General features: G+C 49.4%; 1 protein-coding gene across 1 annotated transcript in view; it reads left to right on the top strand.

Annotated features, from left to right (window-relative positions):
* Nucleotides 1–2,448: 2,448 nt before the first annotated feature.
* Nucleotides 2,449–18,243, top strand: part of SLC12A8 (solute carrier family 12 member 8) — a 740,719-nt gene continuing 724,924 nt past the window's right edge. The window contains exon 1 of the mRNA XM_086957437.1: nucleotides 2,449–2,653. The gene's annotated coding sequence lies outside the window, so the exon portion shown is untranslated. The remainder of the gene's footprint in view (nucleotides 2,654–18,243) is intronic.

Genomic DNA, 18,243 nt, shown 5'->3' on the forward strand with positions numbered 1-18,243 from the left:
CACTCTAGGCTACTCCACTGTACGCCAATCTGTTCTGCTCTACACCACTCTACTCTACAAAACTCAACGCAACACCCTCTACTCTGCTCTCCATCAATCCACACCACTACATGCTACTCAACTCTGCTCTACGCCCTTCCACTTTACAAAATTATCCTTACTCCCTCCATGGCATTCCACAACACACTAATCCACTCCATGACAGTCCACACTACTCGATAACACTCAACTGTACTCCTCCATACGGCACTCCCGCCCCTCTCCTTTACCTAGGGTGACCTGACATCCAGGATTTGCTGGGACAGTTCTGCTTTTTCAACAGCTGTCCTGGCAGATTTAGGGAAATTTAGGTCATGTCACGGTTTTTAGAGAGGGTCGACTGAAAACGGTGAAAATCTGGCTTCCGAGCAAAACACAGCACTGAGACCGCCCTCATCGCAGCAACAGACGACATTCGAACTCTACTGGACAATGGAGACACAGTCGCCCTCATCCTCCTCGACCTCTCTGCAGCCTTCGACACAGTCTGCCACAGCACCCTTTTACAACGCCTCAGAAACATCGGAATCCAAGGAAAAGCACTTGAATGGATCACCTCGTTCCTCACCGGAAGAACTCAGAGAGTCCGCCTTCCACCATTCAAGTCCGAGGCCACTGAAGTCATCTGCGGCGTACCCCAAGGGTCCTCACTCAGTCCCACCCTCTTCAACGTATACATGAGCCCCCTCGCGGCCATCGCCCGCCAACACAACCTCAACATCATCTCTTACGCGGATGACACTCAACTGATCCTTTCTCTCACCAATGACCCCAGCACCGCCAAAACTAACCTACACGAAGGAATGAAAGAAGTTGCCGAATGGATGAAACACAGCCGTCTGAAACTGAACTCAGATAAAACAGAAGTCCTCATCTTAGGTACATCCCCCTCTGCATGGGACGACTCTTGGTGGCCGGAAGACCTTGGAAAAGCACCCATCCCGACAGACCACGCACGGAACCTAGGCGTTATCCTGGATTCTTCACTCTCAATGACCAGACAAGTCAGCGCCGTATCCTCATCCTGCTTCAACATTCTTCGCATGCTCAAAAAAACATTTCGCTGGATCCCCACCGAAACCAGAAAAACAGTCACCCATGCTCTGGCCACGAGCCGACTGGACTACGGAAACACCCTCTACGCAGGTACTACCGCTAAACTCCAGAAGAAACTCCAACGAATCCAAAACGCATCAGCCAGGATCATATTAGACATCCCACGCAACGAACACATCTCTGGTCACCTGAAAGACCTCCACTGGCTACCCGTCAATAAGAGGATCACTTTCCGACTGCTAACCCACGCACACAAATCACTCTACGACATCGGACCAGAATGCCTCAACTCACGCCTGTCCTTCTACACCCCCCCCCGCCAACTACGTTCTTCCAGCCAAGCCCTCGCCACTGTACCTCGCATCAACAAGACCACCATGGGAGGAAGATCCTTCTCATACCTGGCTGCTAAAACATGGAACTCACTCCCCACTTACCTTCGCCTTACCCAGAACCACCTAGCATTCAGAAAACAACTTAAAACGTGGATATTTGACAAGTAATCCTCCTCCCCTCCCTAAGCGCCTTGAGACCCTCTGGGTATGTAGTGCGCTATATAAATTCTTTGACTTTGGGCGGTGTAATGTTATGTTTTCGAAAGCAGAGAGTTAGTAGCTATTATAAGAAAGCATTTAAATCAACAGGCATGCTACTGTCTGTGAAAATTGCATTTTATTTATGTTCTTACTGCCTCTTCTGAAATTCTCCGATGAGGAGCGCTGTCATTCTGTGCACTCGACTGAAGCAAGATTTTAGTCCTTCTTCTATTTTTGTATAATGTCCCGGTTTTGGGTTTTAAAATTCTGGTCACTCTACCTTTACCCCACTAACTTTTAGCCATGCGGACTGCAGCCACGATGGGATTGGTAAAGCCAATATAATAGCGCTTGCTAAAGGGAGGCCTATTGGCTTTACCAATGCTTGTTAAGCTCCAATGATTGATAAATACTGTTGGCTTAAAAACAGAGCCAGCTTAAAACTGGCATCACGACATGGGAAACTCGATAGACACGCCCCTGGTTACTCCTGCTGAACGAGCTGCTGTTAGTGCGTATTCTGTGCTATTGTCGCAGTCAGGCATCCTATCGGTGTGCATTCCACAGCTAGTCTTGTCAATGATCTGGTCACACTTGTTCTGTCTCCACTGCTAGAGTCAATGGACTGGTTACGCTCGTTCTTTCTTTACAATCCTTGAACTGCCTTATAACTTATAAGCGTTTGCCAGGTTCAGGGAGCGCCCCAGAGACTAGGCAGCACTGCCTCTACTACTGTTTGCGAAGGCGGGATCTTCCGCCAGCTCACGTGGCCCTGCGCGCGCTCCTCCTCCAGGGCTCCTGGAGCTGGGACAGGCGAGTCCTCGCGCAACCACCTCCTGGTGTCTCGAACCACTGGGCGCGCGACTGACGCAAAAGGCAGCGGCGAGAGCGCAGCGACTGCGCCATCCAACCAAGAAGCAGCTGACGCTGCAGGGAGTGTGTCTGCCCTCCAGCTGTCTTCCCACCCGCCGAGGCTCGTACCGTGTTTTCCCTAGTTTCCAAGAATACCACGCGGATCTCAGGTTAGCAATCTCACCAAGGTTCATTTTGTGAATTTATATCCCCCTAAATATAACGAATATTTATGTAAATACCTTAGAAATGACATTTATTACAAACTTACATTTTTACAATTTTCACAACGGCGTGACAGCACGAGCAACAAGTGCGCTGTTCTGAGTTTAAGAGAAGCAGGTACACGGTCTTATCTAACACCGGTGGTCCCCAAGTTCCAGTAGTGACTCAGTGGGGGTCCCCAGATGCCAGTAAATATTTAGTTATGCTCCACGCAAGTCAAAAGGTTAAGCACTGCTTGCCACTGAGTTTGTCCAAATACGCACACTTTAATGATGCTCCTCTTGACTGTACCCGGCGACAGTGCCCAATACTGAGAGTTAATATTGTTGTTTTATTCAATCAATCAATCAATCAATCAGAGTACTTGTAAAGTGCGCTACTTACCCATGAGGGTCTCAAGGCGCTATGGGGAGGGGTGGGGGGGAGGGTGCTGCTACTGCTCGATGAGCCAGGTCTTGAGGAGTCTTCTGAAGGCGAGTAGGTCTTGGGTCTGCCGAATGTGGGTAGGGCGGGTGTTCCAGGTCTTGGCGGCGAGGTAGAAGGATCTGCCGCCGGAGGTTGTTCGTTGGATGCGGGGGACAGCGGCGAGGGCGAGGCTGGCGGAGCGGAGCTGGCGGGTGGGGGTGTATAAGCTGCGTCTGCTGTTCAGGTAGGCTGGTCCGGCGTTGTGGTGTGCTTTGTGTGCATGGGTGAGGAGCTTGAAGGTGATCCTCTTGTGGACGGGGAGCCAGTGTAGGTCTCTCAGGTGGGGGGTGATGTGGCTGCGGCGGGGGACGTTGACGATCAGTCGGGCGGAGGCGTTTTATTGGTTTGCTTTTTTCCTGTGATAGGTCGCAAAGAAATGCTGTCGTTGGATTAGTCGGTTCTTGTTCCAAAATACACGGGACCACTTCAAAATCCAACAATACATGGATTCCATAGAATACTAGAGTAATGGAATAGACTATATATTTCCTCACCACCGGGAAAAAATTAAGTAATTCCTCTGATTAATACAATTAGCAAAAAAACGTGCACACCGTTAAAGTTGCTAATGCTTAATATCTGTTATTTACTGTGCTTAGAAACAGTAGAAATGCAGCATGCAGTCAATAGCAAAACAGGATATTATTAATAATATTATTGATAATTTTAACCAGCACCAAGATACAGTTGAAGTTTTCTCAGCTGATTGAATGGCCAAAAAACCCTATGTGATTGCTGATGCGTCCAGGAGAAACCATGTTATTTCTTAGTGGGTGTCTGGCGAGGCTATGGACTATGGTGTGCCCCATTGATGTTGGCAGTTGCTGCATAGCAAGGTAACTTCAGAGGACAGGCGTGATCCTAGAAGTGTTTGTCCCTGGGAGGTAGAAGGAGGCTGTGTCAGATTGTTGAAGGAAAGCAACAGCAACTGATGAGGAAGATGAGTTCCTTGCGCTCAGGATGCCAGGGTACTTGCTGTCCCTATCTGGAAAGGGAGAGACATTATTTGTATTAAGAATGGATGTGAAATTTAGTCCTCTGATTTGGGATTAGTTACCCAGATATTAAAGTGAGTTGGCTTTGGCAAGGAATTCATTGCCTGGATTAGGCTCTTGTATTCTGGTCAGGTAGTGCATGTCTGGACAGGGGGAATAATTTCCGTCTCCTAGCCAGTAACAAAAGGCACTCAGTAGAGTTGCCTCCCGTCTCCCATATTATTTGTTCTGGCAATGGAGCCGTTGCCAAATCACATGAGCCGAATAAAGGCATTACTTGGGATAAAGGTCAAAGACAGACTGTGTTATCTCACTCTATGCACACGGCGTTGTCCTGCTATACATCCAAGACCTGGGGATATGTTTGGTACCAATGATGGATAACTTGTGACCAATAATAGATCACTTGGAAGCCTTTGGTGTTGTACCTGTCTTCATGGTTATCAAGGACAAATATTGTTCATACCCTTTCAACGACAGTCATGTATAAGGTTTGACAGCTATGAAGCAAGTTGTTTTAGGATGGGAACCCCACGCTTTCATATATTTAGGCAACGCATTTGTCACCAAGTACAGGATATTATGCCTGGCACCATAATTAAGAAGTATATAAAGGAGTGATGGGTGGAGTGCTTGAATTTGTCTCAGACACTGGTAATCCCTTGGGGCAGCATCCCAATCTATTGTTATTTTGGACAATGTGGCACCTCAGTTGGGACCCATCTATATGCAAATCAGTTTTTGCACTGCTCCAATAGGAACAGTCCAGCCTGAACTTCCAAGCCAGGTCTTGAATCTGCAACCATGTGGCATGACAAATTGCAAAGGTGTGATTTTCCTGAGTAGTCCATTTACCTCTATGGGATCATCTAAGGAACCGAGAGGCCCATTTTGCATTGTTGACTTTATAAAGGAGTACTCCTGTATGTATAGGTGTGACCACTTTCTCCACACAATACAAAGTTGTACTTGTCCTGAAACATTTGTTCCACCAGAACTGTAATGACGTACCGCGGGGCCTGATATATATTGTAGACTCTGTCTTTAAGTATTGTTGTACATATTACTTTCAGGATGCCTCATTGAAGTTCCCACGATTTCTTGTGAACTTTAGTCAGACAACTTTTGTCTGGATGAAACCTGAAGACTAGAGGTCCAATTGTTGACATCCCCTTCCTAAGTTGCTTTTAAAACATGTTTGCCAGAGATACCATATATAAATAGTCAGGACCTCCGCTTATGTTTGTTTGATATAAAATCATATACAACCTTGGAAACTGTTCACTCTCTTGTTCTATGTTGTATATATATTAGTTCAATGTCTGAGTACTGCGTCGTCTGCACTAATTTTGATACACACTGAAATGTATATTTTCCTGATACTATAAAAAATGTGAAAGTCAGCATGCAAGATAGTGTCCTGTATCATTTGTCAATAGCATTGAATATGATGAAAGGTACTAATAAGTCTGGGCTGTGAACTCCACTCCACTAGCGGAGTTTACGGAGTTTTCCACGTTACGCGGAGCTCGAGGAGTTCTGAAAAACTCGCCTCCGGGTGGCAGAGCTGAGTTTTTTTCCTCGTTTGCGCTTGTCATCGTCAAGTTGGCGAGCGCGAACAAGTAAAAGCCACCTCCCGGCGAGACTTTTCCTCATTCGCAATCGTCAACAGAAAGTTGAGGGCGAGCGTGGAAAATCAACATCCCGGCGAGATTTGTCAATGCGGGCGGTCGGATTTCTCATTGCGATTGGTCGCGTATGCCTTCAACCTAACGTGTTGAGAAACTGTCCGTTTGCATTGAGAAAGCTGCTGCTCGAGTAAAAAATCTACTAGTGCAACAGAAAGAAAGCTGCGCCTACTTGCGCTGTGCTTGGTGCCGTTCACGATGATTGCACAGTGTGGACAAACACCCGGCACTGAAAATCACAGTGAATGGCATTTATGTAACGCAAAGTCTGCCCAGTCTTAGTTACTAATTGAGTTTGCACAATTTCAGAGCAAGTTGAAGTGTTTGTGAATGAGTCCTACAGGACATTTGTTAGGCTTATTACACTAACTGTGGTTCTTGTTCTTGTGGGCAATAAGGGTGGTCCATGTGTTGTATACATAAATTCCTTAAAAAGCACTTCAAATACTAGTCAAGAATTTACGTTTTTGCCACACAGGGTACTCCGTGATAACAAAGCTTATATTCCATCCACCATTATGTGCAGTGTGGGGACTGCAATGCACTTGTCAATATGTGAATAGAAGGAATGTATGACGTTACAACGCATACATTTATAATGCATGCCTTTACAACGTAGTTTTTACATCCCAACATCCTATACAACGCATTCTTTTATTTAGTGTGCCATTACATCACATTTACGGAAAATACCTTACAACGCATTCCATTACATCGCATTATACCTTTACAAAACATACCATTACAATGCATACCATTACATGCATTTAAGGTAAGTGTTGGATAGTATAGGAGTAATAATTACTATTCTAACTCCAGTGAGTGCAACAGTGGGGTACGTGTTGGATAGTGTAGGGGTAAAAATTACTATTCTAACTCCAGTGAGTGCAACAGTAGGGTAAGTGCCAGATAGTGTAAGGGTACAATGCGTTGTAATGGTATGCGTTGTAATGACTTGCGATGTAATGCCTGCGTTGTAGTGACATGCATTGTAATGACATGCGTTGTAGTGACATACAATGTAAAGGATATTGCGATGTAAGGACTGCTATGTAAAGGTTGTGCAATGTAATGACTGCGTTGTAAAGGTTGTTTCCTGAACAGAACATGTGCCACGTTCTGCCGGTTTATAAAAGTGTTGAGTTGGCCATAAGCAAGTCCATGATTTCCTCAAGTAGAGGACATTTTACGGCTGCTTGCCTAGTGAAGTAGTGGCCCATGGAAGGTAGATCATGCACAGCCATTGAAAGGTTTGCCTTTATATGGTACCTTCACCTTAGTCACTTTCCTTATACTTCACTTTTCAATGGTACAACATAGACCAAGTAGGAAAACACAGGGCTGGCTGAGATGGGCACCGGGGACAGTAAACACAACTCTCCGGCCTCTTTCCTTGCTTAGAGCAAACTCTATGGTGACAACAAGATCAAGTCTTTTTAGGTGTTCCAGGAATGTGATTTACAAAGTGTCACTCCCGAAGCCTTGCCATGTCCTCTAGAGCATATGAAGCGGAGACTGTTGCTTCTGTAGCAGAAAGACTTTCAATGACAGTCAACTGAAAGTCAAGGAAAGACATGAATCTTCCCGTTGTGGTCTGGTAATAAACGACATAGGAATTTTTATGTTGCCTTCTGGATGAGGTGCGCAAACAGCTTCTTACACCAATCGGAAGTTTTACAACTGGATTGCATGGGTAAATAACCTGTACATTCTCATCCACTGTGCCCATGTACTTGTTGTAAGCAAGTATACAGGTGGGCTTGTGAACTCCTAACATCTGACTGAAAGCCCTGACAGGGAAGTCCTCTCATCATGAATTGTAGTGAGCATATACACATCACACCTGTCAGAAAACTTGACTGCAAACAGTTTGTTTGAATACAGTGCAGTGCTCTGTTTTTTTTCCAGCTTTTTGCAAAAAAACTCCTGAGGGAATCTTTTGAGGCAACAACAAACTCTACTGCATACCACAATACCAGCTTCGTACAGCTCACTGAACAGCTCTACTCCAGTATAGATGTTGTCCACATAAGGTTATTCCCTTTGTTAAGCAGTGGCTTGCCAAGCTCCCATACAATCTTTCCGGTGACTCCTAGCATGGAATGGCAACCTACAGGGTAAAGAATGGTGGTCCTTCCCTGCATACACTCTCAAGCTGTGTACATAGCCAGATTAGTTTTCACACAGCATGTACAACTTGATGCCATAGTGAGCTATTTTGCTCTCAATGTACTGCCTGAACAGCGCAAGCCCTTTGTACAGGATCGAGGACTCATCAATCGATATATTCTTTCCAAGAGTGTAAATACCTGGATACCTGGCAGACAAATGTTCCACAACAGGGCCAATTTTGAACAACCTTTTCTAGATCTGGGTGAAATGCAGTGTACGCTGCAACAGCAAAAAAGTATCTCAGCTCATGTACGATGGGATGATGGGGGTTGCCCAAACCTTGCGATTAGACCAGTAGGACTGCAAGCTTGGTTTATGCACTAACCCTATTTTAAGCGCAAGGACCCAAAAAATCTTCAACTCCTCAAGTGAAGATGGAGTCCAATGGTGTGCCCTAGAATGAGGCCCTAGAGTTCCTCCATGCTGCCTCAGAAATTGTTTGGTATAAAAATGTGTTTGTGGCACAATTTTGCTCAAGGAAGTCAACATCCAAAAAGAGATGGACGTAGTCCATTGCTCAAAAATTGGCCATATCGACTTTACATCCAGTAAAAGGCTGAATTTGGGGCTGTACTAAATTGGGGGCTGCCAAGAGAGCACTCTGTCTGTGCTTGCTGCTGCATGTGCCTGCTCTCTGGGTTGATCTAACCTGCTAAGGTCGCTGCGCTGCACAGACTGTGCTTGCGAAGGGGCAGCACAACTGTCATCGTAATGCCTCATGGTAATAGTGTTTGGCTATTTGACCTCATTAGTTCCAGTTTAGTAATCAAATGCTAAAGTAAGCAACTAAAAGATGACCAGTCAACCTTTGCACAGTCTCTTTCACTGTGTGCCAACATATATATACATACTGCATATGCCACATAAATCTACAATGTGTTGTGTAACCTGTAGATGGTAAACATATGTGATATGCCGTAAATATGTATATATATATTTTTTAGAAACACATTAAAAAAAAATATATATATATACTGGTACCCCAAGGGGGTTGTCCCATGAGCTGAGGGTCAACCCACAATATATTTTTATTTTTTAAATCATTTTTTTAATGTCTGGTTTTCTTATGGAACCGCACATTTCTCCAAAAATGTTGTGAGGCCCACCACCGGGGGTCAACCGTAAACAAGGAAGGCTGACCCTCTGACAATTTTTTTAATATGTTAAATTTCCCTCTTGCACCCCCAGGGAAAACCAACTTTTATTTTTTCATCATCCCCCATTCTGTTACCACGAGAGCCTTCGCAAACAATTATCACTGGTGGTCTAGTGGTGGAGAGAGAGAGAGAGAGAGAGAGAGAGAGAGAGATAGAGAGAGAGAGAGAGAGAGAGAGAGAGAGAGAGAGAGAGAGAGAGAGAGATTTATACATTGATATCATTGAGACGTACATAGAAGAAAAAATGATACTTCTTTAGTGACATGGTTATTTTTTATGTCTAGGATATGACCCTGAAGAACTTGGCAAAATCAAATTAAGAGTCGGATGAATAAAAAACTATTAAACTATGGTACACGATTGAAAAGTACTACATCATCGGCGGGTTCTTCATTAGGGCGGAGGGCATACCCCCCCACCCACTGTACTGCAATAAACAAGAAAAAGAAAAATAGCAATAAAATAATGTTATTTTTCACTTTGCTGCGCCATAGCCGCCAGCCTTCCCTAGCCAGTAGAAAAGGAGGACTGGATCAGTGACTGACTGGGCGCTCAAAATTGTGACACATGCACACTTCTATTTCTCCAACCCAGCTGTGTTGCACAGCCAGGTTAAAAAAAAAGCCACAGGCTCCCTATGCCTGAGTGAACGTCAGGCCAGTCCGCTCAGGCCAATCCAGGTGCTTCTCTGATGCTGGCATGAGAGCCATGGCTAGATAGGCTGGGGAGCCTATTCTGAGGTCCATAGGCTGCCAGGAGGTTGGAGGAGAGCTGGAAAGGAGGTTTATTTATTTATAAGTATTCCCTAATCCACCCCCAATCCTCCCCCCACCCGGTTGCCCCTCCACTTTAGCTTGGTGGCAGCTGCCCCTGGAGTCCATATGGTAATAGAATCAAGTGAGAGATTGTGGCTGTGATTTTTAAGTCTTCCAGCCAGACACTTACTGGATTCAGATCTTACCTCATGTGGGTACCTCTGTGTAGTATAATGAGTGCATGGCGAATAGCACACCGCTGAATGAAAAGATCTAGCAGAGCTCTGGCATTCACACTTTAAGGCACTTTATGGTAATTGGAAAGGAGTGATAAGAGTAGAAAGTATTATTTAACAAAGGATTGTTATGCTATGAAGCTATGTTTTCAATGATCCATGATCCATGAAAAGTATTGTGATCTATTTAGTTGGCATCTTTTAGACTAAATAAATCTTTTAAATATTTGCTGGTCCTGAAGAAGGAGGTATTAAAGTAATTCTAGCCACCAAAACTGGTGTCAACCGCTCCTTATAGTGTGGTACAGTGACCAAGACCTAGTGATATGGAAGACTGAGTATCACATTTTTTTTTATCCTGCTTGATATTCACTGGGTGTATTAGAGGTATGACTGATATGTATGTTTGGTATTTGGTTATGAGATTTGTGATAATGAAATAATTTTAAAAACCTAAAGAAAATGTACATGTACAATGAATTTTGTAATAGAAATGATATGATCTCATTTGTATGATAAATGAATGATTAATTTGGTAAAGTCGCCATCGTAGATCATTGTTAGATGATTTTTCTGCAAAGAAGTAATGCAGGTTAAGCAGGAGGTTCTGTTGCATATGATGTGAAGAAGTTGGACCAGGCGCAGTTGTCTGATCTACTTTTCCCATCTGCTTGTTTGCTTCCCTGCCTAGCCTCCAACTCTGGGTTTGTTTTAAGTAGAACTGGTCGACGCTTTCAAACTTTTGGCCCATGGTGAGATAACACTAATTGGCCCACAAATTAGGGATAATAACACCATTCTCCAGGGAGCAAGCCCCGGTCATGTGCATGCAGTTGAATCCACCTGTGCGGCCTTCTTGGGTTCCTGGAAATTGTTTTTCTGGACAGAAATGAAAGCTATTACTAATGCAGTACTAGGGGTAACGTTTAGTAGAGGCTGGAGTACTTCTTGACTGTTTTTGGCGTAAATGAGGAAAAATTCTGTGACGGCACCCTTACTTGTGTATAGTCCTCCTGGTGTAAACACTTTGTAGCTTTTTTTAGTCTGAGCTGTTGCCCGTCCCATGTTATGTTTTCCATATTTTTATTTATATTCGCAAATAACGAATGTGTAAGTTTTGAGTAAAAAACGGCGAACATTTTATTCTCAATATATAGCTTCTTCTCACCAGAATATAGTTAAATTTTGCACATTGTGTTTATAGTTCGATTACATTAGATTGCGATTTAGCCGATGCAAACTCAGGGCGACCTTAGAGAGCCAATACTAGACGCGCAGCCGATGTGGAAAAAGCTTCAAGGGAGTTTGGAAAGTTGGCATTGTGTGGGCGGGTTCGAGTCCCGGTCCCGGATGCAGGGAATTATCTTGCATGTGAAGGAAACAGGTGGGTCACTAGCAGTACTCACCACCTGTGTTTGCTTTTTGATTACTTCAGAGAATGGGCTTGGCAGAGCGAGGTAAGGCGATTTCTTTTGTCCTACGTTCTCCAAACACACTGTTCGCTTTTTATCCTTTTCCGCAATTTTGGTTGAATATTTGACGTAGCGCTGGAGCTCATATGTCCCTTGCTGATCGGTGTCAGTTTACATTCAGTTAGCTGTTCCTGTTTGACAGCATGGATTTCAGTTTTCTGTTAGCTGAGTGCGCTTTCACCGCCACCATTCTTGTCCTGCGGGGTTATAAACCTCGTCTCTGCAAATGAAAACCTTAGTTTTGAGTCGGCTTATATGATGCTCTTGGAGATATATATATATATATACACACACACACACACACAAAGCCTCCATCAGGAAGGAAAAGGCCGCACACCAGCAGGACTCTTTGCACGATATTAATTTATTCTTAAATCATTTATCTTTAAAGCCAGCACAGATTAGCCCATGCGTTCCGGTATATCTAAATACCTTCTTCACGGCTAAATGATCACATGATTATTCACTTTTTTAAGTATCTGCTGACAGGAAACCCTGATTACGGCATTTCCTGTGTGCTTGCCCGGACTACACCAGGGATTTTTGGTGATTGTAGTCCCGAGTGTTCACCAATTACATTCTTTTTTTTCCAAGGTGCATACAAAATGTTTTTTTTACACAATATTTACAATCACGATTGGCCCAATTATAATGTTCTTTAACATGTACACCTTTCATTTCAAAACGGCAATGTTAAATTTCTTGGCAATATAAAAAGAAGCTTTTTGTGGCGTTTGTCAGTGTTTGTGAAAGACATTTATACATGATTGATACCATAAATCCAGGTCCTCTATTTGTTACCCCTTTAGTGGGTACATTTAAATGTTGAATTACACGTCTTTGGAGCACACCAGTAGGAGAGGGGGGGAAGCACTGACACAGACAACCAAAAGTGCGTGAAAAAGGCCGCTTTATTGGAATCAGGTGCACCTACAACAAAGTCCCACCTGGCCTGTGCCGAACAAAACTACTGCTCACTAAATAACAACTGCCTGACAGCCCCCCCACCCCACCCCTAAATTTAACCCCAAACATTGCAACTGTAATACAACATCCGCTCAGCAACCTGCCCCTCTACTGAATGCCCCAATGACCTCCATGACCTCACCCCGCTACCATACAGTCCCAGGCCTCCAGCAAAACCACCCTATCTCCTTAGGACAGCGCCCCCAGAAAACGCACCTGTTCCAGCGACAACACAACTGTAACCCTAACCAGTGCACCATCAACCAACAAAACCCCTCATGACCATGCCAAAACCCCCCCCCCACCACCCCAGAAAAACCCAAAGGACCAAAAAACATTTATACAGGGAGGGTGGGAGGGACACAAAAATTCCTATGACCTGGCTGCTGTGTCACCGCACCACAAACAGTGTGTGGTGACACAAAATGGCCGGTTAAGTAGACACCCAGCCCAAAAGGAGCCCAAACCGCCCAACCAGCCCAACCAGCCCAAAAACGCCAGCTACGGCGAGCCCCTGGTGACATACTTCCTCCCCCCCTCCCCTGGTGCCCCAAACTTCCCGGGGGGGGTGAGCCTCCCGCTGGTCGGCCGCCCCCCCAAATCCACATTGGGGCACACCAGTAGGTGAGGGGGGGGGGAGCACTGACACAGACAACCAAAAGTGTGTGAAAAAGGCCGCTTTATTGGAATCAGGTGCACCTACAACAAAGTCCCACCTGGCCTGTGCCGTACAAAACTACTGCTCACTAAATAACAACTGCCTGACAGCCCCCCCCACCCCTAAATTTAACCCCAAACATTGCAACTGTAATACAACAACATCCGCTCAGCAACCTGCCCCTCTACTGAATACCCCAATGACCTCCATGACCTCACCCCGCTACCATACAGTCCCAGGCCTCCAGCAAAACCACCCTATCTCCTTAGGACAGCGCCACTCGAAAGTCGCTTACGACTTTCGACCCCCCCCAGGACTCCTGCCTCCTGGGATACCTGAGCACCCCCAACGCCCCATCTAAAGCCTCCTTCAGCTGGACTATATACAGCTCCATGCCATACCTGGACAGGTGAACCCCATCCTCCCGGAAAAAATAGATTGCACCATAGCGCAACTCCGGGTGCTCCATCCTCCCCACCCCCTCCCTGGCACAAAATTCACGCATTTCCCGATTGATCTTCCTCCGTGCCCTGTCTATGGCTCCTGGGCGCTTAGCCCCCCTCCACACCTGCCTGGGAATAAACTCAGACCAGATAATATGGCAACCCGCCCATTGCTTCTTGATTTCCCTCAGGTCCCGCTTCATTTGTTTGAGTAGCGCCAAACCCTTGCACTGCACCAAGTCGTTCTTGCCCAGATGGATCACTACCACATCCGGGCACACCCCCCCTCTCACCACTGTGTTCAACAAAGGCAATAACTCATGCCAACTCCTACCCCCTTTTCCCCTCCAATGACACCTGTACAACCCCGCATCCAATCCCAAATTGAGTGTCCGATGCCTGTCCCACTCCGCCTGTTCTGCCCTCTTGACGAATGAATGTCCCACAATATATACATTCAGAACAGCCACCTCCGGCCCACCACAGCACCTGCAAAGACACACATATCAAAATCGGGAATCATTGTGACGACAACCCTTCCGCCTCCCTCAACCGCACATACGACCTGTAACAATCCGACTTCCACCGACCCAGCCTCAGTATCTCTTCCTTACCCCAACCCCTCTGTGCCGCCTCCGTTGCCGCCCCGATCCGAAAGCAATGCGTCCCGAAAGCCAGGGGATCCTCACCCATGTACCGCAGGGCGCGCCGCAGGAACCACAAAGCCTGAGACGCCGTCACTCCGTCCCCCCCACCCCGACCAAAAACATCCCCCTACTTCTCGCCACTGTCTGCCATCAACTTCCTGCCCCACGCCGCCGGGCACACCCCCTCCCGGCCGCCCGGTCCCAGTACCACCCTAGTTCCAACCCCCCGCTGGTCCGTCTTCGAGCGTCGCAAACGCACCGCCACCTCCTGGGCTCGCACCTCCACATCCCCCCACAAAACCCCCGCCTCCCTTTCGCACCCAGCAACTCCGACACTCGGATGCCCCAAAGAAAAGCCATGACATCAAGGTGGAGAAACGCACCGCCTCGCCTCCATCCCTGCACACCTCCGGGAGCGCGCCAATCACTCCTTCCAGCAAGTCCACCGTGATGGGACGGCGCAGCCGCACCTTCGCGCCCCTTTCCCTCGCCCACCCCTCCAGCAGCCGGGTCCCCAGCTCCCCCGCCGACGGAGGGTAACCCCACCACAACTTCCCCATGAACGCCACCGCCGACAACTTGCCCGCAATCGACACCCGCGACAAACCTCTATCCATAAGCGCCAGCATGAATCTTACCACCTGTTCCTCGCGCCGCCACCGGTCCCCGTTCCGCACCGCACCTGACTGCAGGAATTCCTCCCATGCTAGCCCGTACGCCTTCCACGTGGACACTGCCACCCACGTCTTCCCCAACTGAAAGACCCAGCCTCGCCCACCGACCACAGATCCTCCGGCACCGGTGTCCTGACTTCCTCCGCCGCCGTGGCTAGCCCATGGAACCTCTCCCACTGTGAACGAGACAAGGCATCAGCAATGTCATTGTCCACTCCCGGAACGTGGCGCGCCTGAAACAGTATGTCATTCTCCAAGCAGCGCAAGACAAACACCCTCGTCAATTTTAGCACCTGCGGATCCCGAGCCGACTGCCTGTTCACCACTTGCACGACGGCCATGATGTCCACTTGAAACAGCACCCGCTTGTGCGCCAACGCCCCTGCCCACACCGTGACCGCCACCACCAAAGGGAACAACTCCAAGAACGCAATGCTCCTCCCGCCCGCCTGCCAATGTTCTGGCCACTGTTCCGCGCACCATTTCCCCTCCCAGTACAGCCCGAATCCTCCGCCGCCCGCCGCATCCGAGTACATGGTGACGTCCCACTTCCAGTCCTCCGCCGGCGCCATGGGTACACCATTGAACCGCTCCAAGAACGCCCGCCACATGCGCAGATCCTCCTTCATACCCGCCGACAGGCGCACCTGGTGATGAGGCAACGGCAAACCCGACAACGCCAAACCCAAACGCTGGCAAAACATTCGGCCCGCCCGCACCACGCGGCACGCAAAATTCAAATGCCCCAACAACACCTGCACTTCCCGCACTGTCACCTTCCTCTTTGCCAACATGCCATCCACCAAAGCCAACATTGCCAACCTCTTGTCTTCCGATAGGCGGGCTTCCATGGCGACCGAGTCGAGCTCGATACCGAGAAAGGACAACACCGTACTGGGACCGCACGTCTTCTCTGGCGCCAGGGGAACCCCAAATTCCCCCATCAACCCAGCCAAACCATCCAGCAGCCGCTGACAGTCCTCCGCACCGGGCCGCCACACCAGGAAAAAGTCATCCAGATAGTGCGTCACTGACTCCGAGCCTGTGCGCCTGGAAAAAACCCACTGTATGAATGAGCTGAAACGCTCAAACTGTGCGCATGAAATGGAACAACCCATCGGCAGCGCCTTACCCACAAAGATGAGACCTTGGAACTGGATCCCCAGCAACTGGTGATCCGCCGAATGCACCGGAAGGAGTCGGAAGGCCGACTTGACGTCGCATTTCGCGATCAGCGCGCCCCGTCCCGCCGTCGCAACAAGCCGCCGCGCCACGTCCACCGACGAGTAAGTCACCGACGCCAACTCCGCCGAAATGTAGGCATTGACCGACTCCCCCTCCGGCCAGGACAAGTGCTGTATCAGTCGGAACTGCCCCTCCTCCTTCTTGGGCATCACCCCGATGGGAGAAATGATCAAGCCCGGCATCGGCGGCGCCGTGAAGGGGCCCGCCATCCGACCCTCTCTGACCTCTTTGAACAGTTTCTCTCTCACCATGCCCTTGTGTGCGTTCACCGATTTCAGATTGTCCGCCCAGCGAGCAATCCGAGGGCCCTCGTACCCCAGCCGAAAACCCTCCCGGAAACCTCGACGCAGCACTGCAGCATCCTCCGCCCGCGGATACGCCGCCAACCAGGGCTCCATCCGCTCGATCCTAACCGGCGTACAAGCCTTTGCCCAAAGCCCCGGCTCCCCCCCCTCTAACCCCTCCCCTCCCCCCATCCTGGCCCCCTCTGGCAGGAGCACCTCCCTGCGCGGGCAGCTGCCCCGGTGGGCCCCCGTGCCCCCAACAACGCAGCACTGGATGGTTCCGTCTGCACGACGAGCACTCGTGCCGGAACCGGCATGCCGCCCGCCCGCAGGCTCCCCTATTAAAGTCCCAGCAGGCCCCGACTGCTGCCTGGCTGCCAGAGGCTCCCTGTCCCACCCCCCCCCACGGGTGGGGCGGGCCGCAAAGGGGGGAGACGCCAGCGGCAAACCGCTTGCCGTGTAGATGGTGCGGCCAAACTTGGCCCCTCCCATCGTCTGCTGGTACAGGTCCGAATCCAGCTCCCCCCATTGCGCTTCCGGGTCCCCCGCCATGCGCGCCCGGAATTCCTCGTTGTAGTGAGACCTCGCATACCCGCGGTAGGTCACCTGCGCCCTCCGCACAACATCCATGTATTTAAACAGCGCGACGTACCGGTCCGGGAACTTCCCGCAATACACGCTCGAGTATATGAGGAACGCTGCTGACCAGTTGTCCAGCGTCAGGGGCACCTTTGGGCGCCTCGCTAACTCCTGCTCCTCTTCCTTTGACCCCTCCTTAGACGTCAACTCCCTGTGCAGCAGCTTCAAGATATCAATGTATTCCCCCTTCCAAATCTATTCCTTCGTCGCCGCCGAAAGGTGGGCACCCAGCCGCTTGGTCAGCCCCATGTACGGCAACTTCCGCACCGGAACCACACAACTCTCTTTTCCTCCCCACGCCGCCTCCTTTTCACCAGCCGCCGCTGCCCCGCCGCCCGCGCTTGACCCCTCCCCGGCCGGCGCCGCGCCGTCCGTGCCAACTCCTGCGTCCTGCACATACCGTCCCCGCACCAGCCGCCACCCATCCTCCCCATCGCTCCCCGACCCCACTGAAACCTGCACACAACGCCTCTTGCCACTCTTTTCACCAGCCGCCGCTGCCCCGCTGCCCGCGCTTGACCCCTCCCCGCCCGGCGCCGCGCCGTCCGTGCCAACTCCCGCGTCCTGCACATACCGTCCCCGCACCAGCCGCCACCCATCCTCCCCATCGCCCCCCGACCCCACTGAAACCTGCACACAACGCCTCTTGCCACTCCCCGCACCGTCACCTGTCTTACCTGGCGTCAAGGTCGGCGTCCTTGCTGGATCCCGCCGCCTAACCAGTTGAGCTGAGGGGGCCGTCACTCTGGGCGCTTCCTGCCTTGCTGGCACCTGCAATACACTTCCAACAACGTTACCAGCCCCCCGTCCTCCCAAATCTCTCCTTCCTCCTCCGACTCACCATCAGCCGGCTCCACACCACCCCGGCTCCCCACTTGGGGTTCCAGCCGGCTCAGACCGGCTGTCTCACGACACACCCGCATCAGATCTATCAAGTCCACACTCGCCCTCCCATCCACCGCACTCGCAGGCAAATCAGAGATATTTGTATCCATCCTCACTCCCCTACCCCCGGCGGCCATAAAGACCCTTCGGGGAG

Source organism: Lissotriton vulgaris, chromosome 2_1 (assembly GCF_964263255.1).
Source record: "Lissotriton vulgaris chromosome 2_1, aLisVul1.2, whole genome shotgun sequence".
Lineage (NCBI taxonomy): Eukaryota > Metazoa > Chordata > Amphibia > Caudata > Salamandridae > Lissotriton > Lissotriton vulgaris.